This window comes from Poecilia formosa, unplaced genomic scaffold (assembly GCF_000485575.1).
Source record: "Poecilia formosa unplaced genomic scaffold, Poecilia_formosa-5.1.2 Scaffold12, whole genome shotgun sequence".
Lineage (NCBI taxonomy): Eukaryota > Metazoa > Chordata > Actinopteri > Cyprinodontiformes > Poeciliidae > Poecilia > Poecilia formosa.
This window is the reverse complement of record NW_006799951.1, coordinates 290711-318027: the sequence shown is the minus strand read 5'-3', so window position 1 is coordinate 318027 and position 27317 is coordinate 290711. Positions and strand designations below refer to the sequence as shown.

The window sequence follows — 27317 nt, the reverse complement described above, 5'->3', positions numbered from 1 at the left end:
AACTGTATTTTAGGTCAGGGAATTACGTTTCTGCAGACACCAAAGTTGCTCTGGGTTAGAGCAACTTAGCATGTCTGTTTCCTGGAAACGGGCATAGAAAATATTGGGAGTCTTTTGAATAAACTCTGCAGGAAAAACAAACAGGGACTGCTGTTAGTAATGCTAATTATGCTAAATGCTAAAAACAGCTCAAAATGGCAACTCTATAATGGTTTCTGTTTTACTGAAATCGTGTTTTACTACTGAGGTGTGTAACACTGACTGCTCTCTGACACACGATGTGATGGTGACAGTAATATAAATAATTAATGATCAGCCAAAGAATGGTTTCTTAAGACTTATTTTATGATTGCAATGGATGAAGTGCCAATCTTAACACATAATGGTAATTCAGAGCATTTTCTTCCTAAATATTAAGTTAGACACCATAGTTGTTTATTTGGAAATAAACAATTTTTAAAATTATCTTGCAAAAAAATAACATCCCTTACATTTTTAGGTATGACAAAAAAGGGAAAAAAAAAGTTAATGAGCTATAATCTGTCTGGGAAAGGAAACACAGGGTTTCCCCCAGTGTGTTATAAGCCTGGCGGGCCACCAGGCTTTAATTGTGCTTAACATTGCTAATTTATTGAAGTGTTTTTAAATGTTTGCATTTTTGAAGACTTTATAATTGGTGTTCAGATATTAATCTTCCAATGACACATAATTATCAAGTGATATTTTCAAATTTCCTATCAACTTTAAACATTTTTTAATTCAAAAACACAGTGAGCCGCTGGATGAATGACTGCTGAGCGCCCCAACCACCGGGCTTAGCGACTTTTCTGAGGAAATCCTTGAAACGTATGATGTGATTTTTCACATTTGTCTTTATCTTTATCCTTCTGTCCAAAAATTCAGAGATTTCACTGTAATTGTAGATTTTCTGCGATACAGAAAAAGGCGTCGTTCTACTTTTACATTTACAAAACGGGTTCAGTTTAAAACCCTGATCCAAAAATCTAAAAATCTAAAAATAAAAAAAACAGAAAAAGAATTTTAGTTTTGTATTTGTGTGTCTTTATTTGTGATTTTCTCATCAAGTTAGTAAAACAAAACAACCAATGAACTAACAAGCTTATGACAATCTACATTAAATCTACATTTCAAGATAAAAAAAGGCCTTTGGTTTTTTTTTTCTGAAATTCAGAATACTATATTTTTGTTAATTTAATAGGGGGGGGGAAAGACTGGAGACTCCTACATTTTTCTTTTCCATACATAATTATATTTTTCCATACTTATCCAGACTTGGAAAAAGATCAAATTGTATCCCAGACTTTGCTAGACTTTCCAAGCCCTGCGTGTTAAAGATGCGAGCGTTTTCCCGCCGTATTTCCAGTGTGACCTCTTCACAGTCTGGCACTCTGGAGAGCCAGAGAATCCAGCCTCACAGAGTCTGCCTGTATTTGCTCCCATCCTCTGAGCTTCTGAAAACATCCAAATTTGATTTCAGAGTGAGTCTACAGGAGCCTTTAGCCTGTTTACTGAATCAGACGCTTCTCTGTCTTGTCTCACAGCCTGCCTGCCTGCCTGCCTGCCTGGCTGGTTGCAGAGAGGCCCCAAGAGGGACAACAGACGGAAAGAAAAGTTACACAGGCACACCAACACACACCAACACACACACACACATTTCAAACACTTGCAGATGACTTTAATTCCTCCTTCTCCTTTGTTGCCAATTTATTTGGTAACCCACTTTGAATGGATGCATCTTCGGTTTTCAAGTTTTTCTGGAATGAGTTACAACTCCTTTCGGTTTGTCAGAAGAAGGGTCTTAAAAGAGAAAGAAAGAAAAAAATCTGAACAGCAGCACTAATTAATGTGGTGCGCCTGACAAGTGTTGCTGCTAAAACAATTTCATTACATCACCAATTTAAATTACAGAGGAAGGAGACACTGGAGGGTGCGCTCGTTCTTAGTGTGTGTTTACACACTTTCTTAGACAGACACAAAGAGGGAGTGGACGTAACGACATGAACACCTGCAATCCAATGCAACACTTTTGCAATGAATACAACGCCAAATTCAAGAATTAGAGGCTTGTTGGTGAAATATTCTGAGTTTGTAAACTTGTACTTTTAAAATGAAGACAGAAACGTCTTCGTCACGTTTTGTGAATTGGAAAACACTTTTAGACTGCTCACTGTAAAACTATAGGCATTATTAGCATTTCTAAAGGGTGAGGTATATCATTTTATTTTGTATATCAGAGCACTAGCACAAAGGTGTGACGTGAGGTTCACACCTACAAACTGAGGCGTTTGCAATTGAAAACAGAAAAGCCAGATGCTTCCAGACCCACTCACAAATGTAAATAGTTTTCAACCTGAAGGCACTATAACCACTGTATATTACTGTTTACCATAAAAATAACAGATAAAATGTTTCACTTTGCAACATTTAACCGTCAGAATGACTTTTAAAACGTGTTCAATTTTTTTAACAAAAGCAACAAACAGAAAGGAATGTGCTTTTTTTTTTTTAAAAAAAAAAAAGAAACTATCACAACAAAAACACAAAAATTTTAATAAAAAAGATCAATATGATTTTCTTTACAGATCACACATCAGAAAGTGCTTTGCAAATGTTCGAACAAAGAAACGAGAACGCAAAACATCACACCAAAACTGCTGACACAAATAAACTAATGATTATTAGACGACTAAAATAAACGCCATGTAAACTACAGAACAGATTAAACACAGAGTTTTTAAGAGGGAAAACAGCAGCAATAAATGTTATAAAATAAAAAAATTAAAAATGCAATGAAAGTCTTCAATTGTAAAATACTATAAAACTGCCATCTAGTTTTTAGACTTCATGATGAAATCTAAAAACTAGAACATCTGCACTCTCCGCCGCCCTGATCTTTTGAGTGGAGATACAAAAAACAGGATAACAAACAATCAAACAACAGAAATAAATTCACCAAAAAAGATTACATAAAATTTGACACGTTTCTCTATGGCTGTGAAAGGCATTGCATGTAGCACAACAATGAGGTTAACTAGGGCAGAGATAGCTTTACTTTCAGATTCAGTTAAACGGCATATAAACGTATCCATCAGGTTTCCGAGCAGAGCCTACAGAGTGCTGACTCCGGCTGTCACAAACAGTTCACTTGCACTGTCCCAACTTGGTCTTTTCAAGACTCCAAGATATTTCAGTTTTCTCACGGACACTTTTTTATATTATCTGACAGTTTGAAAGAAGAATATTTGCCTTCTTTTGTTGAACAGATCGTAACAGCACTGTTACAAGCATTGTACTTAAAATGATGTCCTACGTTTTGCAGAGTAAAACAGCTGTTGAAAACCTGCACTTGAAGAACTAAAACTCACAAGATCATCTGCATACATAATGTGAGTAATTTCCAATAAATCATCCAGTAAATTCTTATAAGCACAACAACAACAACAACAACAAAAATGGATGGGCATGAGATTATAAGGATATAATTAATTAAGCCAGCTGAGTGTCAACCACAACAGAACTTTGCTTGCTTCTTTGCACAGGATTTTACATTTTACAACTATGTACATACTATATAGTATATTTGTTGTAAGTATACTGGTTAACTAAAAAAAAAGTGTATTTTAAATATCTGTAATCTGCACTTATTTATCAATAACATGGATTTGGAATTATATTTTTGCATCAGATAAGAATTACAATGAATGTATGTTGATGTCTGCTGCAGGACCAATAGCTATTCTCTTATTCTCTTGTTTTGGGGGTTTTGTTTTGTTTTTTTAGAGGAATTATCAAGTGCAAAGGGGTAGGGGCTAACGGTAGGAAGCGGGATTCAGGCTAAGAATACAAGCTCTACATCACCCTGTCCTAAACTTCAGCAGTCCTGTAAGCAGGCTGCAGGGTAATGAAAGAGCAGCAGTCTCCACCTCCTCCTCCCTCTCTCTCCAGCTATCCCTCCTCCCATCCTGAGCTCCCCCCTCTCTCTCTCTCTCTCTCTGTGCTGCGCTCTGCCCTGGCTGGCCTCACATCCAGACGGCAGGAATTTAACGGGGAGGGTCTGCCAGACTTAAGACACAGGGCTGCAGGCTGAGACCAAATGAGGCACTGCTGGTTACCAACACAGATACTGATTTTGGGTTTTGTGCAGCGCAAACAGGATGTGCAAACCAGTCTGTGGAGAAGGATCAAGGGTGGGTGTGCGCTGCAAGATTTCAGAGTGGGCACCAGCTTTATGGCCATCTGGACACTGTCTAACTGTAATATTAAGGGTACAGTAAATACACTTTATTATTTATCAGCTTGAACAGATAATTTAAAAAAAAATGGATTTGAAAAATGTTGCAAGAAGGACTTTGATCCCAAATGTCCTAATTGACCTCCTACTGGGAGCCAGTGAGATTCTGAAATTCATTCAGTAAATAGTGTCATGCATTCAAACCGAAGTGCCAAACATCACAGAAGCTGCATGACAGGTGTTGTATAACACAGCAGAGAAGGAGTAACACTTGGACATGCCAGCTAATTGCATTACAACAGGTAGCCGATAATAGCCTTGATGGGAGTCAACAAGCCCAGACACACGGCTGACTGTTAGCTAAGTGACATACATTCAACCGAGCCATCAGCTGATCGACCGAGAAGACACATTAACCCACACACACACATAAAATAAGCCTGCAGCCACTCTCTTCCGAACATATTTCCACAGCACTGTCCGAATGCAGTCACCTCCTTTTTAAAACAATCCCAATAAACGCTGCCGCTTCAGCGCAACTCGTTCGCACGGTGTTTACATACAATGGAGCAAGCAGTCTGGCTATTAAAGCGCTCCGTCGCGGCTCACGCAACCAGAATTTGCCCCCTTGACACCAGTTCACCAGCGGCTGTTAAAAGGTTTCCCGGAGGTCAGCCTATTGTTAGCAGGTAGTGGCCGTCCAGCGGGAGGCAGAAGCCCCACATCCAGCATTCAAACCTCGGTTTGCAACAATAATTTAGGAGAAAATAACCAGGCGCGAAACTTACTTTCTGCTCGAAGCTGAGAGGCAAAGCCGCGTATTGTTCCTCCACGCCGCGTGTTTACGGCGCTCCGCTCCTTCGCTCCCTTCACTTCACAAAGACGACGTGAGAGAACCCCGAAGACGGTGTGACTGACTGACTGACTGACTGAATCAACTACCGTAGAGCACGGCAAGTTGAAGTGTCAGATTACACTGGCTATTCAGTTACCACAGAGAGCCGTGCGCGGTGGTGGGAGGAAAAAGGCGGCCTAGATTTCCTGCGGAAGGACATCAGTGGTTAGACGTAATAGTAACATTATAACAATACCTCTGCTGGAAATATGCAGTAATTAACTTCTGTGACCTGTTTCTTAATGCACATATTTTTCAGCCATATTATTATTATTATTATTAGTAGTAGTAGTAGTATTACTATAGGTATAACATTTGTTAGTGATGATATTTATTTATAAATCTATTTATATTTATAAAAATATAAATATATTTATATTTTTATATATCTTGGTTTTTACCTGAATATTCTTTACTTGAAATTATTTAGTCATTTTAAAGACCAATGTTTATTTAAATTTTCAGGTTCATCTGATTAAACAAAAGCTAAGTACTTTTTTCTATTTTTTTACATGAATGCAAAATGTACTAAAAAATGAACAATGGAAATTTACAATAGTTTTCAGTTGTCTGTTAAATGTTGCATTTGGCTGTTTTATTTTTGTTTTTTATTGTATTTTATTTGTTCAAAGTCTGGATTACTCCTATCAAGATATCAACATTTCATGGGTTTTTTTTTTTGTTTGTTTGTTTGTTTGTTTGTTTTTTTATGTTGTTTTTGTTTTAGCTACATTTGGTATTACATTGTTTTTGAAATATTTATAGCTGGTGGTAGAGGCATTTATACACTCAATCTATGTACACTCAAAATACTATTAAAACAAAGTCTTGTTGAGCATGATAGTGAGTCAAGAAACAGCCGAACATAAATGATTAGAAATACGCCCACAAGAAATGTGGACGGGCGTCTAAGGTTATTTTGGCATGTAAATCTTTGCATACTGGGCCCCGCTCCAGCAGCTCCATACGCCAGTTTCCGTGTTTTGCTGGCGGCCGTCCTCCTGTGGAAGCCTCGGAATAACAAAGACGTGTTTGAGAGCAGCGGCAGGCTGGGCTGAGCGCTGACGTCAAGGAACAATGTCTCTCCTCCTGACACGCACGCACCCTCGCACACACACACGCGCACGCACGTCTGCACGCAATCTCTTGACTTCCCCTGTGTTCCCAGTCAGGCAAGGCTGAACTGCCCCAGAGGGAGGGCCGCTCAGCTCGCAGCGCATCAGTTAGAATCATTCACTCCTCATGCGGTGCCTACACGCAGGATTTCTGTAGTGTGCGTGCGCGTTGGGGTGGGAATAAACAATCAATGGACGCATAGATAACGTAATACCACGTACACCACTAAACGAAAGAAGAAAAACAAACAAACAGGAAATCTAGTCCTGCACGTGCAGTGTGCACCAGACCCGCACCATACTTCCTTTGGCTGAAACTTTTGGATAGAAGATCGCCAACGAAAGTGATAACAATTGCTGTGCTCAGTTTACGATTTCACTTCACACTGTGTCACAAGTCCAAGGGTCAGATTCCTGTTTGCAGTTCTTGGCTCGGGCACCTCTCTTTGAAGGGGAGGAAGTGTCTGCCATCCTTTTAGCTTCCTGCCTGCAGGGTTCCTGACACTGATGCAGTGTACAGCCTGAGCAGGCTATCAGCAGTGAAAGGAGGGAGGCGGCTGGGTAGCCATGTGGGTTGGGTGTGGGGTGGGGGGGTCTGTATCAATGTGTCTCAAGGACACCCCAGCCCTCTGGTCAAAGCAGCCATGATCACTGATGGGGACAAATGCAACCAGTGACATCAGCTGCTTGGGCAGTTTCTCATTTTTATTTCAGGGAAGCATATTTCTACAATGGAAATGAGGTTAGCAGTCAATGTCACATGCTGTATCTGGGAGCTCATGTTTTTTCTACCTTTAAATGGCCTCTGAAGATGAATTATGTCAATGTGTCCTCACTCTTTGGCTCTTTGCAAGCCTCTACTTCTGCAGAGGCCCCATGATGGTCATGAGAAAGAAATGAGGAAAGATTTTTACAGTATCTTGAAAAACGTCTTGAGAAAATTTGTGTAACACCAAGAGAACCCATTTTTGTGATGGTTTTTGCATTTCACAACATGTTATTACTATTGAATAATTTGGTCTTTATAACAGTTTAGTTCCCTAAACCGTTACAAAGAACCTCTATTTGGTGTCGAATGTGTGTTTCAGGATTTGTCAATCTAAAAGTACATTCTTTTTTTTTAAATGCTACGTAGACATCTTAAAAACAACGAAACATTCTTTAAGTTTGAGCTAATTTAGACATTTAGAAGCTGTGGAGGGTTGTGGGAGATGGGAGGTAATGTTGTTAAAGCGTAATGTTAGCATTCTCCGATTCTATAGCAGAGTAATTTTGATGACTTGGAATCAGCAGATGGCATATCTCTTGGTGACTTTTTCCACTTAGCTTTCAGTCTGATAATACTATCTCATGTTCTGGTTCATCCATCAAGTTTTTGTTTTATACTAACTAAAAGGCAATAGGGCATGCTATGGGTGTTAAGGGCCTGCAGCTGGTCAGGTCATCCTGCAGTTCAGAAAAAAAATGTCTTGTTGAAGAGCTTTTTGTTGTCATTGCATGGCATGCACTTCACCCTCTCCAAATAATTTAGTCAAATGGCTGCCAAGAAGATGGATGGATTTTAATACATATGGGTTCAGACTGAATTGCGTATAATTTCACGTGTGCTGCATTTTAAACGTTAAGCGAGTGCGTCAACGTAAACCAGAAGGAATAAGCTTTGACAAGGTTAACCCACATTGTGTTTTAGCAGATCAAATTACCATATGAAAACAACTTAGTCTTCAGCACATTAATGACAATCAAGCCAGACTCGTTTTCTGACTTTGTTTAAATACTAAATGATCCTCATTTCTCTCTGTCATCTTTCTGCTCCTGACATTGCTTCTCTGTGCTGAAGCAGCTCTGGGGCGGGAGTGATGGATGCTTCTTGTAGTTACATGATGGAAGGAGAAATTTAGTTGCGCTGAAGCTCTCTTGTTCACATGGAGGTGTGATGGTGGTTGTACTGTGCAACCCAGTTGTTTGCACCAGCAAACTTCTGCAGCGACTGAGAACCCTAAAAATGAAACGAGTCACATTGTCAGGAGGGACTGACACCAGTGGTTGGACTTGTGGTACTGTCTTGGTAATGAAACTCTTTCTAAAGTCTGTTACAGTAGACTACAGTAATATGACTGTTATAAGGGCGTCAATCCAAAACAGCCAACCACGACATATCATACCGCTTTGTTTCTAAATCACTTTAAAAACTAGGCTGAACAAACTACTGAAAAATTACACAAGATTAAAAAAAAAATGCAAGCTGCTAAAAGAGACAAAATTCCCTAGTTAATTTTAAAAATGCATTCGTGTCAGAATGTTCTGAGCAAAAAAAGACGAGCTCAAATTAACCGAAAACAGAAGGTGAAGAAGAAATTTGTCCGGGGTTTAGTCGCAAAAATTTGCACAAGCATTTAAAAAAAAGTTACAGTTTTTTTTGTTTTGTTTTGTTTTTTTATAGAAACTTGCTAAATCATTTAGATTTAATCAGAACAGTTCCAGCTTGCGGGTCTCATGTTTAAAACACAGATTCAAATGTAAGCATGCTTTCAAGATGAAGATATTGTAAAATGGACTTAATTTGTGTAGCGCTTTTCTAATCATGCCGACCACTCGAAGCGCTTTATGCTGGAGCCACATTCAACAAGTCCCACTCACTTATGCAGGGCACAGTCATACACCCATACAAAGACCTGTAGGCAACTTAGGGTTAAGTGCCTCACCAAAGGGCACATCGAGATCTGGCAGGAGGAAGCCACAACTTCCGGATTGCAGGATGACTACTCTTCCCACTGTTGCCTCTGAGCCATGTAGCTCAAGTTCCATGAGATAACGTTATTTGAAAGTCACACTATGTGAAAGAGGACAAATTCTCCTCTGTTAAGAAATATAAATGGGTGATTAATTGTCAAGAGCATGGCAGCAGGAAGAAATTGTTTGCAGCAAATGTGAAGCACAGCTGAATAGAAAAGTGGGAGATATCAACAAATTTAGGTAGTAAAAAAAAATCTAAATGTAAGAAAAAGAAAACAAAACAAAACATGAAGGAAATGTAATAATAGCTTAATGTCTTGCAACCTGAACTGGAAAAAAAGCAGATTTTGCCAACTGTGTTTACCACTCTGAAATTAAAGGTCAATTTTAACACGCAAATTTATGATATTGCTTCTCTCCTACACAAGGACTGAAGAGCAAAGGTCAACACAGGATATCCTGCAGGTGTTGCTCTCATGTCAATTCACAAATTTCAGCTTCATTTATCACAAGATGACAAAATGGTACTTAAGGAGAGTCAACTCAGAGCGGTTATCAATGTTCTTCTGCAAAAAATAAACTGGCAGTCATCTTCATAAACACTAAAGAAAATGTTTGGCTTTTGTCAACAAACAAACAAACAAAAAAAAAAAATAGAACTGGACCAAGACTGAAGCCTTGATGTATTCCTCATGGAACGCAAGTAGAAGCTGATAGAAAACACACTGATGCTGACACAAAAGATTTACAGTGTGGGACTGAAACTAGCAATTACTCCAGTGCAGAGATGAGGAGTTTGTGATCCACAGCATCAAAGGAAGTTGTTGGGTACAACAGCACAAATCCAAAGTCGTCTGTTGCATATTTCTTTTTCATCGTGATTGTTTATTCGATATATAACAATGCAAATAGATTACAGTTCTCTAAAGCCAAGTCTTAAAATAGTTTTCCTCTACCCAAACTATAGCCAGTGGACATTTATGCAAAAGTCATGTAATGTCCAAGAGTATTTCTATGAGGTCAAAACACATCGAAGGTCAAAAACCAAAAGCACAATGTCGAAAGATACAATGATTACATTAGACCACAGGAAACGTTTTTTTTTTTTTTTTTTACTGTTATTTTTTTAGTTTATTGGATTGCTGTATTTTTTTTTAGTTGTTTGCTTTGTTTTCATGAAATGTTAACATGTTTTCTGAAATCCATTGTTCTTTTGTTACTTCTTGTAAAGCCAAATGTATCCTCTCACTTGAAATTTTGCATTCTGTTTGTTGAGTTTTATGACACTGAATTTGAGTTTTGTAGCTTTCCATTTCTGTTTAATTTTTGTTTGTGTGTATTTTTAGAAGATTTTGGGGGGTGGGGGGGGTTGTTATTTGTTCTGTCTCTTTGGAGCATTGTTGTTTGTTTTGTAGGCCTAGTGTACTTTTAAAATCAACAGAGTGAGGAGAGAGAGGGTGCACATCTTGAGGAATTGATTCGAAAAAATTGACATGAGAACATTTTGAAAATTTCAGCTTAACGGCTTTATTGGAGGAGGTGAAACAAGGGTTAATTTTCTCGATATGTCGAGGAGCTGTGGGGTCAGTAAATGGATCCTCTCCTGCGGACGAAAAAAACAGAGGAGCACTATTTTAAAACAAGACAAGTGAAGTCTGGTTGAGTACACCATTGATCTCTTCTGGCTGTGAGAAGAACGAGGAGCTGAGCGACAGAAACAGGGGAGGAGAGAAAGCAGATAATATGACTTCGCCGGCCTCTGGAAGCTTGGGCAGCTTTTATAGACGCTGCCGCTGTCTTAGTGTCTGTGCTCAATCCTTTTTCTCCGTTTCTCTTCCGTGTTTCTGTGAATGTTGACCGGGTGGTCGCAAGACAGCACGGGGCCCCATGCTGACTGGCCTGACTGGCTGCGGGGAGCAGAGGGGAAATCAATGAGCGCTCACAATAGAGTGTCAGCATCCAGACAGCTAACAGCTCCCCGAGGCCACGCGAGAGAGGTGGTGGAGGAGAAGAATGGAATGATAGAAGAAGGGAGGAGGGGGTTGGGGGGGACAGAGAAAAAGGTAGAGGAAGGTTGAATAAGGTGGGTGCTTTTCTTTTTTTTTTTTCTTTTGCTTTATTACAAATCTGCCATAGGTTGTTTCCTGGCCCGTCAGTGGTCATAAAGAAAAAGCCCATTTGAAACACAGAAGCACAGAGTTCCTTCATGGATGTTCATGTCCACTAAGGCATGTGTGTCTTAAGGGTTCACACACAGTTCAGGAAGCAAACTCTCAGCTGCATCCGAAGCTTGACACTCGACTTATGAGATGCGAAGTCGAGAGTGGTGGTCCGACGCCCGGAGGGCGATGAACGCAACGTTATTTTTAGTCTGCTTGTTCTTTTCTTTATTGTCGCACAGTTTACTTTCTGCATGCATGTGTGTGGTGCGATCCCATTTTTTTGTTACATTATTATGCAATGCAGTATATGACCTTGGGAAGAACATGTGCCAGAGGGACAGAAAGAGAGAGAGAGAGAGAGAATGAGAGAGAGAGAGAGAGAGAGAGAGAGAGAGAGTTGAGTAAATGTGTGACCACTTCAACCTCTGTGTCATCCTTGGCTGCACAACTAGCTGCCTCAGTAGTCACAGAGCGACTCTCATGAGGACTCAGAGTATTATTCACTCAATTTGCCCGCTTGCATGTATTACATTAACACCAAATAGCAATGCAAGAGTGGAATGACAGAAACGAGGGCTTTTTCTTTTGCCTGAAACGGCAATTAATGCCAAAGGCCTACTCCAAAACAGCTCTCAGCTCCGATCTCTCTGTTGCATCAAAGAGCCTGTAACTAGAGTTAAAATGGAAAACAGGCTGCCAGAGAAGCCACCTAAGCTAGCGCCTATTTCTCAGGATGACATTAATATAATAGGGCTGGTGCCCAAAACAACTTTGTATTGATTCGCATAACCTTTTAAGCCAGTCGATTGCAGCACTCTAACTCAGAACGCTGCAGCGTTTCAATGTTTTCGAGCGAGGATTTGTTGCATTGCTGTCTGGTAGACATTTTCCTGTTACGTCTTCATGCAAGCTGTGCCTTTCATGTAAAAAATATTTAAAAAGTAGGTCAACAATAACCTCTGCGATGATAAGCTTGTCTCGTCCTGTTGTAATGTGCATTTACAGCTGCTTTGCTGAGTCATGATCCTCAGCAGGATTACTGCTCACCCGCATACAGACCGTCCCCAAAGACAGACGCTTTGGATACGTCCGGCAGCTACTGAACACGAAGTTGGCTCAAAAGCTGAATGAGGAGCTGAATACATTGCTAACAGTAAACAGGACGCCCCGTCATTTCGTCTTGAATGAGGCCTCTTTATCTCAGATATTATAAAGTCATGCAGGGAATAAAAATAATAAATGAAATTGTTCATATCTTTGAACTTTTTTTTTCTGTTTTACATTTTCATGTACACAAACTTCATTGTATTTTAGCGTTATTTCATTTCGTAGAGCAACACAAAGCAATATAACTCCAGCTATGTGTTACAGAGGAGGAGAAGAAAGGTTTTTACAAATAAAAATCTGAAAGGTGTGGCACGCATTTGCGTCCATCCCTCCGTTTTTTTTTTCTTTTTTCTGACACCTCAATGTAATAGTAATACAGAATTTAATCCATGTATAAATACAGCTGCACTTTGAACCCCTCAGAGGTTTGTTGGAGAACATTGGCGAACAATCATCTCCCTCAGACCGAGGAACACACCAAACAGTCGAGGGATAAAGATGTGGAGAAGTCTAAAGCAAGCTTGAAAAACAAATTAATGCTCGCAGCTCTGTTTGACCCATTATCACAAAACAGAGTTTGAACTGCAAACGTACCAAGACATGTCCATCCAGCTAAAATAACACATCAGACATTAATCAGAAAAGCAGTCAGAAAGCTCCTAAAATGTTCTAGAGGAGCTGCTGAGATTTATAGCTCATGAGGGAGAAGTTGGCAAAAAAATAAATCTTCCTCACAAAGCTGACGTTTGTGAAACTCATGAAGGAAAAAGACTTTGTTTGGAAAAAAAAGCAAAGACAAATCACACAAAAAAGTTCACCCTAACTATTGTAAGGAAGAACATGCTCTGGTCAGAGGAGAGCAAGATTAAACTAACACCGAACACCCCCCTGACTGCAACCTCACTACGGTGAAACGTGGTGGTGGCAGCATCATGCTGTGGGGATGCTTTTCTGACAATAGATGATAGGAAAATGTGTGGAACTGTAGGCTCTTATGAAAGAAAACCTGTTAGAGGCTGCAAAAGACCTGAGAGCTGGACAGGGATTCACCTCACAGCTCAAGACCAACCTCAAACCTACAGCCAAAACAGTTTAGATCAAACCACTCCCATGTCTTTAGGATGGCCCAGTCAAAGTCCGGACATTTGTGCAAATGAGAATATGTGGCTCCTCATCAAATTTGACAGCGCTTGAGCTTTTTTTTTGCGAAGGATGATCAAAAACATTGGTGTCCAGATGTGTAAAAGCTAGTACAGACACAAGATTATGATCGCAGTATTAAATCAATTCGACTAAATAGCTATGCTCTGTTGACCTCACAATTATGCACTGTTTTGTGCTAACCCAATGTGCTTGTATATTGAAAAGTTCAATGGGCGTCAAAACTTTAGGAAGGCACTTTATATCTGTTTAATGCTTATTTTAGTACATATATCTGTTATTCAGGGCCCCAAATGATCACATAATCATATTCTGCATGTACAATTTAGAGCACGCAGCGTATGATTCTAATAGGCGTCTTTCATATGGATATTATGACTTTGAAGTGGACTGGAGTAGAAGAAAGCATTCGTGATGTTTAAACGCTGCATGGGAACACTCGCAATATCTGCTTAGCATCTTAACAACAGACACACAGCCTGTAGCCTTCTTAAGAGCTTTAGTATCCCAAATCTCTGTGATTATATACATTAACAATGACTAATCATGTTATACAACCTGCCACTTCTCCGGCTCTCCAGTGGGGCCGTGCGACTCGGCTCGCAGGCTCTTGTGTGTCTCTGGAGGGGGTGAAAAGGAAAGTGCTTTGTGCCAGAGAGTTCAGGACGGTGCCTCGGAGCAGCAGGAGGAGGGATTGAGTCTCCTCCAGAAAAAATAAATAACGCCCTTGTCTGCAAAGTGACCGGTGCTCGCTCCCAGACTTTCAAGGCAGCTCGAGTTACTGTGGCCCCCGGAGAGGAGCAGACAGGTTGTGTCTGAGAGGAATACCTTCCCACACACATGACATCATTCCTGGGATGGCTGCAGCATCAAAAAAAAAAAAAAAAAAAGCTTCTCAGCTCAACCAAAAGGGAAGCACTCGACCTGATGTTTTCCAGCAAACACGTCTGAGCTCATGGCTTGATCTGGTGAGAGAACTGAGGGAGCTGTCGAAGGTTTCTGTTGGATTGCTGATTTTTTTCAGGAGGCTTGTTCGTCTATGGGACGCTTCACTCTACAATTGTTAATATTCAGGAGTCTGAGAGTGTCACCTCTCACACAGTGAAGTTCCTGATTTAATATCTGCAATCACTCACTCTCTCTCTCTCACACACACACACACACACACACACACACACAAAGAAATAATGTGATCTTACAAGCCAGCCTTAGACATGAGTCTATTGTGTGGGTTGAAATTAGCTCCGACCGCCCTGCTACCAGTGAGGGTGGTCTCCCCTGGGCTCTGCGGATGACATTAAAGGGATTTGTCCGTGAAGATCCGACTCTATTACCGCTGATAATGCGCTGGCTGAAAACCACAGAGAGATCAGAGGGAAAAGTGTGTGGCTCACAAATTGTAATCATTGTATATCTTAATAATCTAAAGCGAGCTCGGTCTGTTTCATCGGAATCACCAGACGCTTCCTCTGCAGAGCCACGGGAGCTCGCAGAGCTTTAAATGCTGGGCCAGAGTGATGTTTCGAGCTGATGGACGCATAGAAAAGTCAAAACATGTAAACCAAAACAAGAGGGATACCACAGAAGACAGCACCACCTGCTGGTTGAGTCTGGGAAATGAACAGGGGCGGGAAGGTTGATTCGAGTCCACAGATGTCACTGAGATGAGCACATCTATGACTGTTCCTGCTTAGCATGCCCGAGAGGGACTGATTGAGCTGCTGCACACATCAAGGCCAGCTGCTGTGCTTTTGATGATAAAATGGCAGGTTGTAAAATCCCCGCATTTAATAAAGTTTGGGTAATTGGGGTATGGTCGGGCCCAGAGCCTTGCGAAATGTCTCTTGAACCCTTTCACACTTTTTTTTTTTTTGTTTGCTTTGTTTTGTTTATTTTGCAACCACAAATTGGGATTTTATGTAGCGGATAATTTTAAAGGGAAAGGAAAACATTCGGTGGTACAAAAGGTTGTACAAAAAGAAGTCAGAGAGTAGCATAGATTTGCATGAAGCTCCTTAGAAGACTTTTATTACAGCTACAGGGGTGAGTGAGTCTTTCGGGATACTTAGAAACAAATTAGGTGTGAGTCTGGACTGTGACTAGGCCTTTCTAACACAGAAACCTGCTTTATTGTAAACCATCTCATGGTAGCTCTGGCTATATATTCATTGTTTTGCAGCTTTGAATGTGTTTTATTCCCAATAGTAAGATCCAGCCTTCATCCAATCAGCTGTTCCTGTTCAGAAAAATAATCTAAATAGATTGATGCTGTTGCCATTGTTTTTTTTTTTGTTTTTTTTTTCATGAAGATGATTATGTTAGTCATGATCGTGGGCCAAAATTGAGGAGCTTCAGCCTTTGGCAAACTTTAAAACCAGACATTTCTGTCAGCAGTGACGTTCTTCTCATCAATATTCCATGAAGAACTTGTAGAGTGCCCAATTAATGGTTGTCATGGCAACAGATTCCCCCACCTGAGCTGTGGGTCTCTGCAGGTCCTTCAGAGTTACCCTACCTACAAGTGTTTGAAAACATATCCATGTCACACATTTTCCTCTTAGTTCATTGTTACGCACAACCTTGGTGATGTTCTTTCACATCAAATTTCAATAACACTCCCTGGACTGGAGGTTGCACATGATACATATTGTAAAGCTGTATCAGTGTCAAAATAAATAAATAAATAAGAATTTAAAAAAAGCACCAGGTTGCTCCCGTTATCACTGACGAAGATGTTATGTGTCTTTCTGTGGTCATTCCTGCTCTCCACGGTCTGTTGTTGACGTCCCTCTGCAACATGACGCAGCACATAACACTGTGCAAACATCTCGGCTGAGAATGGACTCTGGACTCTGGATCGCCAGTGCGCTGTAAAGCGCCACCTCACCCACACGTTGCCACATTCAGGACCTGCTGTACAAAAGAAACAAAACAAACAACAACAAAAAACAACCCAAAAATGAATAAAATATAAATAAAAGCAAAATGTCTCATGGTTTTGTGGCGAAGGAGCCGTCGGCGACGACAGTTTTCTGTAACACCACCGCACCTGACCCCAAGCTCACCTCGCCACGGCTCCGTCTTCCTCTGGCTGTTTGGACTACGTTGCCAGGCAGTGGTCTCCGTAAACACAGCACCTGGCAGCTCCGGCAGGAAACCACCACGAGCTCTGTGGAAAATTAGATGCCATTAAGGCAAACACGCCCGTTTTGCTCGGATAACTGGATATCTTCGCAGGAGTCGAACTGTGTCAATCTGTTCTCTTGTGTTTTTGTGTGTTTCACAACAAGAACTCTGATTTTTTTCTTCTTCTTCTTCTTCTTTTTCATCCTCAGCTAACCTTATCTGATCGTTTGCTCATGAACTCCCAGCTTTGGCTCTCATTCCTCCTCATTACTACAAGAAGCCTTTCACCAATTAACTCCCTCTCTAATTTACATTACAATTATGGCCAAGAAAGTGTCATTTACTGGACCTCCAATGCTGCTTATACCCCGTCTCATCAATTTCCTGTTATTGTTGGCAGTTGAGCTGAAGCCCCAGTATTGATCCCTCACCCTGGGAGAAGATAAGGTGGGGGAATCGAGATGGATTCCATATCTATTATCTAATGGAATTCCTCCTCCCAGAAAGGGCTATGGATTTTCTGCCACTGAAGCTGTGAAAATGTGTGTCTGTGCGGGGCCCCTTCTGTGTGTGTCAGTATATGAGTGTCCTCTCACAGAGCGGATAGTGGCTCTATTTTTTTTTTTTTGTGGGGAAAAATTAATGCCGTGAACAGAATATGTTGGAAAGCAGCACCGAGGCTCTACAGAGTGCTGAAGCATTCAGGGAAATGCTTTCTCTGTGAATGCGTATTGACCTGCTGCTCGTTAAATGGCTCTCTCAGGAAACCGCGGATATATAAGGCCGTGTTCTTCGAGCATTGCATCAAACTGACTCTTAAGACAGAGCTTTGTCAGACAATTGAACAGTTTTAAGTATAATTAAAAAAAATAACTTTCTTAACCTGGGGTTCTTTGCTTAACTTTAAGGAAGTTTCCTTCTTAAGGAAAATGTTTATTTGAAGTTAAACTAAGTAAGTTTTGCAGTGCTTAAATAAACAAACGCACAGAGACACACAAAAGCTCGATTTAATTACGTAGAGATCTCACATCACTGATCAAATGTTTCTAGTTAAGCCACAAAAACTGTTTCTGGTCAGCTGAAATTTTAAGAAGCAGTCGTATTAGGCCTGGCAGCAGCAGTTGGAACAGGATGATCGTGTCCATCTGTTGCACTTAATAAGCTTCCAAACAAGACACAAAACAGAGAAAGACCAGGCCTTGCACACCAACAGAACCAGAACACAAACAAAATAAAGATTTTAGGAAAGGAGACAGCTGTTCACCATTATATGCCGTTTGCAGTTTTGGTTGTTTTCCTGGCCAAACGTGGCACCTGCATTGATATAGCTAATCGCAAAAGGATTCATAACCCTGGCTGAGTCAGATGTGAAGTTGTTGTTTCTCGTAGGAAACACAGACACACCACCAAATGTTCGAGAAGCAATGAGTCAAGATACTTTTAACTGGTATCACTTTTAAGTGATATTGTTTTCATTCTCCTTTGCTGTTATTTTATTATATCTTTTGTGCCTGTTGTGCTGCACACTATGTGTTTGGGTCTTTGGTATTTCTGTGATATTTTCTCAGACATTGCCAGATTTAGCTTGCGAAGGTGAAACAGGAATCACAGGAATAAACAGACCGCATCACCGAACAAAGCAGAAGTGGGGTTTGGGGGGGACAAGGGGAAAATCAGCTTAGAGGAGCAGAAAGTCTCTGTGGAGATAAACGGGTTAATTATTTCATCCACTGTTAGTACAAAAACATTGATTTTTGCCACTTTTATAAATGGACTGCAGCCATTTACCAGGAGGTCAAGAGATCAAATGATGCATTTATGGGGTTCACCTCATGAATTAAAAGAATCAAACTGTACATGGATCATGATAGAGGGCTACAAAGACAATACTGCACCAAAAAAGAACACAAACCTTTAACTTCTTCACATTTTTGCCAAATAATACCCACAAACTTTGTTTTTTTTATTAGAATGTTCTCTGAACAGCAAGATGTGCATTTGCATTTAGCCCCATTCAATCAAGTACCCCTAAATAAAACTCAGTCCGACCAACTTGCCTTCAGAAATAGCATCATTATTTCCTCCACTTTGGAGGAGCTGCGGAGATTGATGGCTCGGGTAACAATGAATAATCCAGCTGTTATGCCTCTGAACTATGTCCACATCCTGGTGTTTCTCGGAGTCTTCCTTCAAAGAACATGCTCTTTTTTTTATGGCACGCAAGAGACAGAGCCCCAGCACTTTTCCTGCAGGATTATTTATTATTTTTCCAGTGCGAACAGTTACCTCACCCCAGATTCTGTTGAACAGACAAGCGCGCAAATGCACATCCTTCTGTGGCACAAGTTCAGAAATGGAGACTGAAGTCAGTGCTGTAATGGAGAAGGTGATAGCCTTAGTGGGCAAATGAATGTCAGCCGCAATTAGAGGCCCACGTAATAGCATCTAACAGAGAGGCCTCGACGCAGACGGGTCAAGAGTTTACCATGTATCTCCAGAATTACACCCACCCTGGAGCGGACTGTTTTCAACCAAGGACGTCTCAAGGGCGGGAAATCAAGAGGACAAGCAAGAAGGCGGAAAGCCTGGCAGGCTGGAGAAATCCCAGAAGAATATATATTAAACAGCTTGTTGTCCTTCAGCCTCAGCTGCAGCAGGCTTGAAGATAGATGTGAGCCCTGACTCCATGTACTGATCTGAACTGGGTTAAAATGGCACAACAGCGAGAAGAACAACACTGAAACAAGACTGTTACGTTTTCACACAAGATACGGATCCGTCAATAAAATAATGTAATCCAATGAATGATAAATGAGAAGTAGTACCTATGCCTCTTATGGTCCAAGACAAAATTGATCAAATTCAATCACTTATATGTTATGCTTTTACTTAGAAACTGTTGCTGAAGATGATGTATATTTTCGGACCGTAAGCCGCCACTTTGAACATTTCGATGCGGCTGATATGCAGCTTTTTACCTAAAAGGTTTTGAAAGACTGGACTGCTGGGTGATGAAGAGGACAGCACAAGCTCAAGAGCAAGATTAAGTGACATTAAGAGCTACAACAAAAGAGAGACAGAGGAAGTGTGTGTGAGGCTGTTCAAGTCTGACGCCTCTGGTGGTTGCAGTGTGCAGGAGGAAGACGTGTTGACTTTTCTCGATAGGCTACTGTACTTCACGTGTTGGAAGTACGCATTTCTGTTGTTGGTACAAATTTAATTAAAAGTAAAAAAAATATCCTTTCTGTGTATGTATGTCATGTCACAAAGTTGTCACCAGCAACTAAGGGACAAGTGGGAACTGTAATTGTAATTTTTGTTTTTCAAAGTTAGTGGGTGCGGCTTATATTCAGGAACGTTCAATAGTACCAAAATTGTATTGCATAATTGTCTTCTTCGTCTTCAGACCCCACATTAACATCCTCTAACCAAACTCGCTAGGAACTTTCCAGAATGTGTAAATGGCCCATGTCAACAAAAAAAGGCCCTAGATTTGACAACACTACTTTTAATACGTGTCCCTTTGTGCACAGCGTCAGAATACACAGTGTGATCTGGCTCCACTTATGATTTATGTCCTTTTTTAACATTTTAAGCTGAATTTAAAAGGCAGCAGCACCAAAAAAACTTTGAAAGTGTTTCCTCAGAGAACAACCAAACCATATGCTGCAGAGAAGCTTTATCATCTGATTTGACTGTGAATTTCTGTCCATAATCTTCCTTCTGTCCTTTGTGGACCTGCGCCCGTTTGGATTTACCACCAACTGTTTTACAAAATAATAACTTAACTTAAAAGAAAATTTTCAAAAGTTACATTTGGACTGAAAAAAAGAGAAACAAATGCAGAGCTATATCTTCCATTACTCTACTTTAAATATCAATTTCATATTGCTGAATTAAGTTAATTTAATATAATTTCAAATCTGCACCTGAGGGGAATTTGTAGAACATTTTAGATTGGAAATGCATTTCTCTTGTTAGTCCAGTAGCAGGAGAAATTATACTTAATGTCCTTAAATATAAAATTCCTTGCAAGGTTTTGTCTCCTGCTAGTGAGAATTCATCAAAAACACCTTTTGTTATATAGCTGGATGGATATGTGGCTGTTCAACCAACACAAAAAGAAAAGAGCAGACATTGTTTTCAATGATGTAAGATTGATTAATAAATAAATTAACCATATGAATGTTTGAATACCAAAAGAGGTTTCAAGTCTTGTCTAATTGTTTTTATTGCAATGGATTACATATTATCTATAAATTACTCTAAGATGGGGAAGGATATATACCTGCATTTCAGATTGGACTCGATCTCTTCACAAAGACAAATAAATGACTTTGGACTAGGGAAAAAGTTCTTTACCTGTATCTTTGACACAAAATTTAGTTTGAGCAAGTTGGAAATTGTGATTTGGAAATTATGAAACAAGGGAATGGTTTTATCAACAGAGTGCTTGTCTCAAATGATGACATAAACCAAATCACATATGAAAGTTACATGCATTTGTAACTTTCATTACAAATGCATTTCATTTTTAATTTTTAACGAAATGCATTTGTGCACTTTTTTGAGCTTTTTTGAGACAAAGCTCAAAAAAGTGGTGTCGGACTGTGAAGAGGAAGAAAAACATGACATGGCTTTCTGAAAGTTAGATGTGACGGAGATGATGTGTTAGTCAGATGAGACTAAATCAAATCTTTTTACGAAGACTTTTCAAGTCACAGTTGATTGGAACTTGGTTGGCGGTATGCTTTTCGTGTTTATGTGAACAAAATGTTGAAAATGATGCATCATTTTCCCTTTACTTTCAAATTACACACTATTTTTTGTTGGTCCTTCAGATCAGATCCTAACAAAATGCATTGAAGATTAGAGTTCTAATGTGTCAAGACATTAGAATATATATATATATATATATATATATATATATATTCTGCAAGAGACTAGCTCAAAAGTCAAACAAAACCAGCGACACACCTTTATAATTACAAAGAAAATAAATTAAAAAAAGCTTTCTAGAAAAATGAAGGTATATTTAATGTTATCCAGCCATGTTGAATTAGTACTTGTACTTTCCAAACCCTTTAATGCATCCTGTGATAATACCCCACGTCCATGGTAACCACGTTTTTTTTGTTGTTGTTTTTTTTTTTTGCAGCTCCGTTGAGCTCAGGTGCTCGATGTTTCTCCACATGTTCCTATCATGCGCCCCAGCTAACGGCTCCTGACAACGCAGCGCAGCTTGTAAGGAGTAAATAAAACGAACAGCAGAAACACTCAGAAATCAACCCTTTTCTGGCAAAGCCTTTCCTTCACATCTGCTTGTGCTATCAGCTCAAAGAAGCACCTCTCCACTGCCTGGCTTTGGATTTGAGTGAAAAGTCTCATCATCTGTTGTTCTTTTTTTTCACATCCTCGGGGAGGGGGGAATGTAAAACGAGAGCTGGTGTGACGAAGGGAGGGTACGACAGCAGTAAAACCTGCATTATAAACAGTGGGAGTAGAAATGGCTTGTTTTTATTATTAATTATTATTATTATTATTATTATCATCACAAGTGGGATGGTGGAGGATTTTACTTCACTGTGGAGACAATGTGATGAGTGACTCTGAGAAGATTGATGCTGTCAGGGATAAAAGGGTCAGTGTCGCAGAATACGGAGCGTTGCATTATAATGCTCCTCTTGTCTGTTTGCCAATACGACCTTGCCAGTTGACGATTTCAAAGCGCTATGATTGCTTGTACGACCTTCGGGAGGTTGTTGCATGCATGTCCCCAATTAGATGTGAGCATTTCTGGACGCCACATGGACTGTGCAAATTAAGGCCAGCGTCTGTTCCCTCTTTCCCTTCTTGTGTTACTTTATTTCTCTATGACATGCTTCTTCTTCTTCTTCTTCTTCTTCTTCTTCTTCTTCTTCTTCTTCTTCTATGGTAATGGCTAGAGTCATCCCCACTGCTTTTTTGAAACAAGTTGGGGATCAACGCAACTGCAAGGATCCTTGCTGACTTGAAAACCACAATACTTTCAGAGGCACACTCTAAAATCCATTGGTTTTCAAGAAAAATGATAGCGATATGGTAACAATGAAACCTAATAAAATGACACAGTTGTAGAAAAAAAAATCTACCAATAGGTTTTTGCTTTCAACATGCAAAAAAAACCCCAAAACAAACATACACAATAGATTAAATGGTGATTGCAAACTGACTTTAGGTTCAATTTTACATTGTTTAGTCCTGCATGTCCTTGTGTTGTCCTGCGATAGTTGGGCCACCTGCTGAAGGAGCACCTTGTTGGAGATACAGAATAAGAATAAAGGATATAAATAGAAGGGTAAAATAAGTGCAGCAGATGAATGGAAAGGCTATGTTTTGCTCATTGCTGTTTATTTTTAATGTCGGAGTTACCTCAGTGTCTAAGTCAGTTCATTTTCATTAAATAAAATGTAAATGAGAGCAAAGAGGAAGTGATCACGTTGTTAATGAGCTCATCTGAGCCCCATTCATTTACTGCTCAGCACTCAGAGCAATAATCTTAATGAGCAGCAGTGAATTGTCAAGATGGAGACACTTACTTGCTCTGCAAGAACAGACAGAAATTGTAACAATAAAAAAAGAATGCTCATTTTTAAAATTTCATATGCAAATCATAAAAATGTACATCAGAGAAAATGAATTATAATTAAGCTTATGCAAACACACGCCGACGACGTGACACACGGGGAAAGTTTGTCTGCGAAAGCAAAAGTGTGAACGCGGCTAATTATTTCCTCCAGTTTCTGCTGCGAGGTAACTCCGCTCCTGTTAGCGCTGTGGAAGTCCCGCTCATCACACAGCCATCACTTTGCTTGTGAATAACCTCTCACTGGATCAACTGATTTGAAAATTGTGTTTTAATCCTTTCCTTTAGTGATGGAATGGCGATGCTATCTTTTTTTTTTAATTATTCAAAATTCATTCCTAAATTATTTTCATGGATGTCCCAAAACTTCCACTGATGGTTTGGAAATGACTAGATTACATTAGATTCCTTTCCATTGAGAAGAATGCCCAATCAAGTCAAAAGCCACTGTGGCTTCATTGTCACATACCTGATATTTTCAGATATATGTAAAAAATAAATGGTTTCAATGAATAAAATCAAGCAAAGTGCCAGAACAGAACTGTATAATCATGTTGGTGGTGTGTCCAGTCACACCGTTGTGTTACTTACTAGGCAAAGGTGGGGCCAACACAAAGACTTGTTGGCGCGCTTGGCAGACTGTCAGCTCTAATGGTCGCTCTGTGAAACTGCAGTGATCCAGCAGAGCTCCTCTGTCTTTGCAGCCCTCCATCTGTCATTGGAAAGCTGCAGCGCTCCCCCAGGTGGGAGTGTTGTGTCAGCCTGGCAGGGTCATTACAGCCAGACCCGGGTGTGCCGCTGGTGCGGCCCTGCTCCTCTGCTGTCCCTGTCCAGCTCCAACCCCCCCACCAGGTAGCAAGATCTCACACAGACCTAATGTATTCACTCTAATTAAAGCGTGCCAGGCGCCACAAGAGCCCAGCTGTTACAGGAATAGAAAGGCCAACTGTTTGTATCAAAGGATGGCAATGTCATGGACTCGCGCCCAATGCCACCTGCATCACCTGGACTCACAGGATGAGTTTAAATATGGACAAACATTTACTTTGAAAAGGATCCACAGCTGGGATTCTACCTTAATTAGATTTTTGAAACGACAAAAGACCAAAGGAGAAATGAACGTAGGAGAAAAAAAAATGGAGTGTGAATTATATTTTTTGGTCTTATATTTCAAATTGAATATACATCAACAGACGGATGGTTTTTTACTTTGTGCTGAATTTGTATAGCTTGGAATCAGATCCTTGGATGTTAGGTTGTTTCTCCAACATTAGCACAACTGCAGCAAGACGGCAATCTTGAGCGTGTCGGTGCACAAGCATGATTGAGAGTGATAAGACACTCCTCCTAGCTCTGATTGATTATTTCTGATTGGGAGCTGCGTACTTCTGCAGAAATTTTTATAAAAGTTGCCTACTGCAACTTCAACTGGGTTTTCCTGTTGGACCTGTTACTTAGAAAAATAAAAAATAAAGAAATGTGCGTGTCCTATCTGGCAGTGTGGAACTCATGTATTTATATATTAATCTTTATATAACAAGTAGGTTTCATAACATCCTAATTTCTAACCCCAGTGTTATTGTCTTTCAGCTGGCAGTCAGATCATGTTGGATATGCGGCATGACTGCTACTCTTGACTTGTCTTTGAACACTATTCCAATGATTGTCTTACCACGTATCGCGGCTGACCCGCAAGCCCTTGGCTGACAATTTGCATAAATCGCAGTCTAGATCTGACAGTTACTAGGCAGCAAAGGCAGGGAGACGTGCAGCTCCTGTGCAAAAAACCAGGCCACCAACCCGCAGGATGGGAGGCTTTCCTGCCAGAGTGACAAATGTGCCGAGAGCCCCCACTAAGGTTCTCCTTTTGTTTGAGCGGTGTGCACAAGTGTCTGAGTTTATATGCGGGAATATGTGCTTACGAGCGCTACACAAAAGAATAAGCTGATCTTAGTCCACATTCAGATGCAAAATATAAACATGATGCAGGGGAACAGAACCAATACAGGTGAAATCCTTTAGGCACAGCACGTGTGAAATGTGAGCCGTGTAAGAGAAGAAAACATCTCACTCAAGTCGATCAGGTGATCTACTCTACAAAAAATATTCAAGAAAAAAACAAAACAAAACAGACTGTTGAGAAAATAAATTTAAAATAAGCTAGTTTTAAAACTTAACATGTCTTGATTTCTTCCTTAACAAGACCAAGCACATGTGGATCATCGACAAAGCAATCCAAACCACGCCATCAGATTCTCAGTCTTTGTTCCCTTAATACATGGAGTCATTGTCTGAGAAGAGCTTTTTGCATTTCTCTCGATTGTCTTTGTTTGATATTGAAATTGGCTTCATGTTATGGAGCGTTTACGACTGACAAAAACCAAAACAAGGAAAGAAATCTGTAATATATTCTCAGAGCAGTTCACACATGTTTCTGCTTCAGTCGCTAAGCTTAATACAAGCCAAGTTTTTTTTTTTTTTGTTTTTTTGGACATGTGTTCAAAACAGCCCCGCAGCTGGCATTCCAGCTCTATCAAAAGAAAAGTTATAAGATTAAGATGTGCAGAGCAACAGCTGCAGGTTAAATTGAGATCATTTGCAGCCATATTAAAAAAAATTTGCATATACATTATAAAGAGGCTGGTTTGTCAGATTAAAAGTACGTTTTGAAAATAACCTTTAATCAGGTATTAAACATCCTTTTAATTTTTCTTTACATGTCAGTTTTAAAGAGGTTTTTATTCTGTTATTGGTCTAATGTAATATTCTAGTCTTAAATATCATGTTTTCATTAGATTTAAGTGGAATAATCGTCATCAACAGAAATAAATGGTTGAAAAAAACATCAGTTTGTGTGGGAATGGATAACATATAAGGTGTTTCACTCATTTGATTGACTTGCTGTTGTAAATAAACAATTCAGTTATCTAATGTATCAAATGGGTCTGTACATTTGTCCTATTTTTAAATCCTAATAAAAATAATCAGGTTCATACCAGTGTACAAAATGATGTAGTCAATACGTCAGAAAATAAATCTCAAACTTGGTCACATTTTAATAACAAAAACAAAACTGAGCTACATTTCAATTTGAACATAATAATAATAATAATAATAATAATAATAATAATAATAATATCATATCATTAGACCTTCATTTACAGACCAAAATTTAATTTTACCAGTCTGTCACAATCCCATGGAGAAATAATCATCTATTGTTGACTGATATGTTAAAACAGTGGTCCAGTTTTAGAGTATGTTAATGTCCAGCTTTTAAATGAACTCTTACTGTTTTGGAACAAGACAAAATTGTAAAAAAACAAACAAACCTTCAAACAAACAAACAAAAAAAACAATCCCAGGTTAAATCAGGGTCAGTCCGCTCTCACTCTCCATTTTGAGTACAACCTCACCAAATTGTTATTTCTGACTCATGTTTTATTGCGACACAACAGAATTCTCTTGAACGAAACAAGCATATTCAAAACGGTGAAGCTCAGCAAGATTCATTAGGCTGGCCTGTGTTGATGAATGTCATCAGGGATACTTGATACAAAAATGTCAGGCGCAGGAAAGGGCCACGTTTGCAAGTTTAATGAGTTTCTGAGTGCTTGAGTGGCCGCATTCAGAGACACCACAGGGCTTAAGATGGGTCTCTCGTCTCTCCAATTAGATATGAGTGGAGGCTTACTGTACTGCGAGGCCAATGTAAAGTGACAGTCAGAAAACAACATGGTGGGGAGCGAGGGGGATAAACGACGGAAGTCAGCCGGAGCGTGACAGACCAGTCATTTCCCAGTGTGCAGCCCTGACTCTCACTCTCACTCAGGGTTACAGGGTTCCTACGGGGGTCCAATAAAATTCAATACTGTTCCAGACTCAGTGTTCCAGAGCGCTCAGGTCTTTAAGCTCGTCGTAAAAAAGCAATGAAGTTCAATGTGAAATTATAGCAGATGTTTCTACATCCTGGAAACCTGGAAAAAAAATGGAAGGAAGGAGGCAAAGAAGGGAGGAAAGAAGGATGGAAAGAATGAATGAAGGAAGGAAAAATGACAAACACAAGATAGGAAATAATTAATAGCAAAGGAGGTATGGCACAAATAGGAAATGAAAGCACAAAGGAAGATTGGGAAAG

General features: G+C 39.9%; 1 protein-coding gene and 1 long non-coding RNA gene across 5 annotated transcripts in view; one reads left to right on the top strand and one right to left on the bottom strand.

Annotated features, from left to right (window-relative positions):
• The window catches only part of zmiz1a (zinc finger, MIZ-type containing 1a), a 123629-nt gene extending 118387 nt beyond the window's left edge, over positions 1-5242 (bottom strand). For 3 of the 4 annotated variants that reach the window (XM_016667742.1, XM_016667751.1, XM_016667748.1), the window contains exon 1: positions 5041-5241. The gene's annotated coding sequence lies outside the window, so the exon portion shown is untranslated. Of the gene's footprint in view, positions 1-5040 lie in introns of all 4 variants that reach the window. The other variant, XM_016667753.1, reaches the window with a different exon arrangement.
• Positions 1209-5020, top strand: LOC107835395 (uncharacterized). Its single transcript, XR_001661215.1, has 3 exons — positions 1209-1632; positions 3341-3407; positions 3804-5020. It is a non-coding gene; the product is annotated as an uncharacterized LOC107835395 (long non-coding RNA).
• Positions 5243-27317: the final 22075 nt, after the last annotated feature.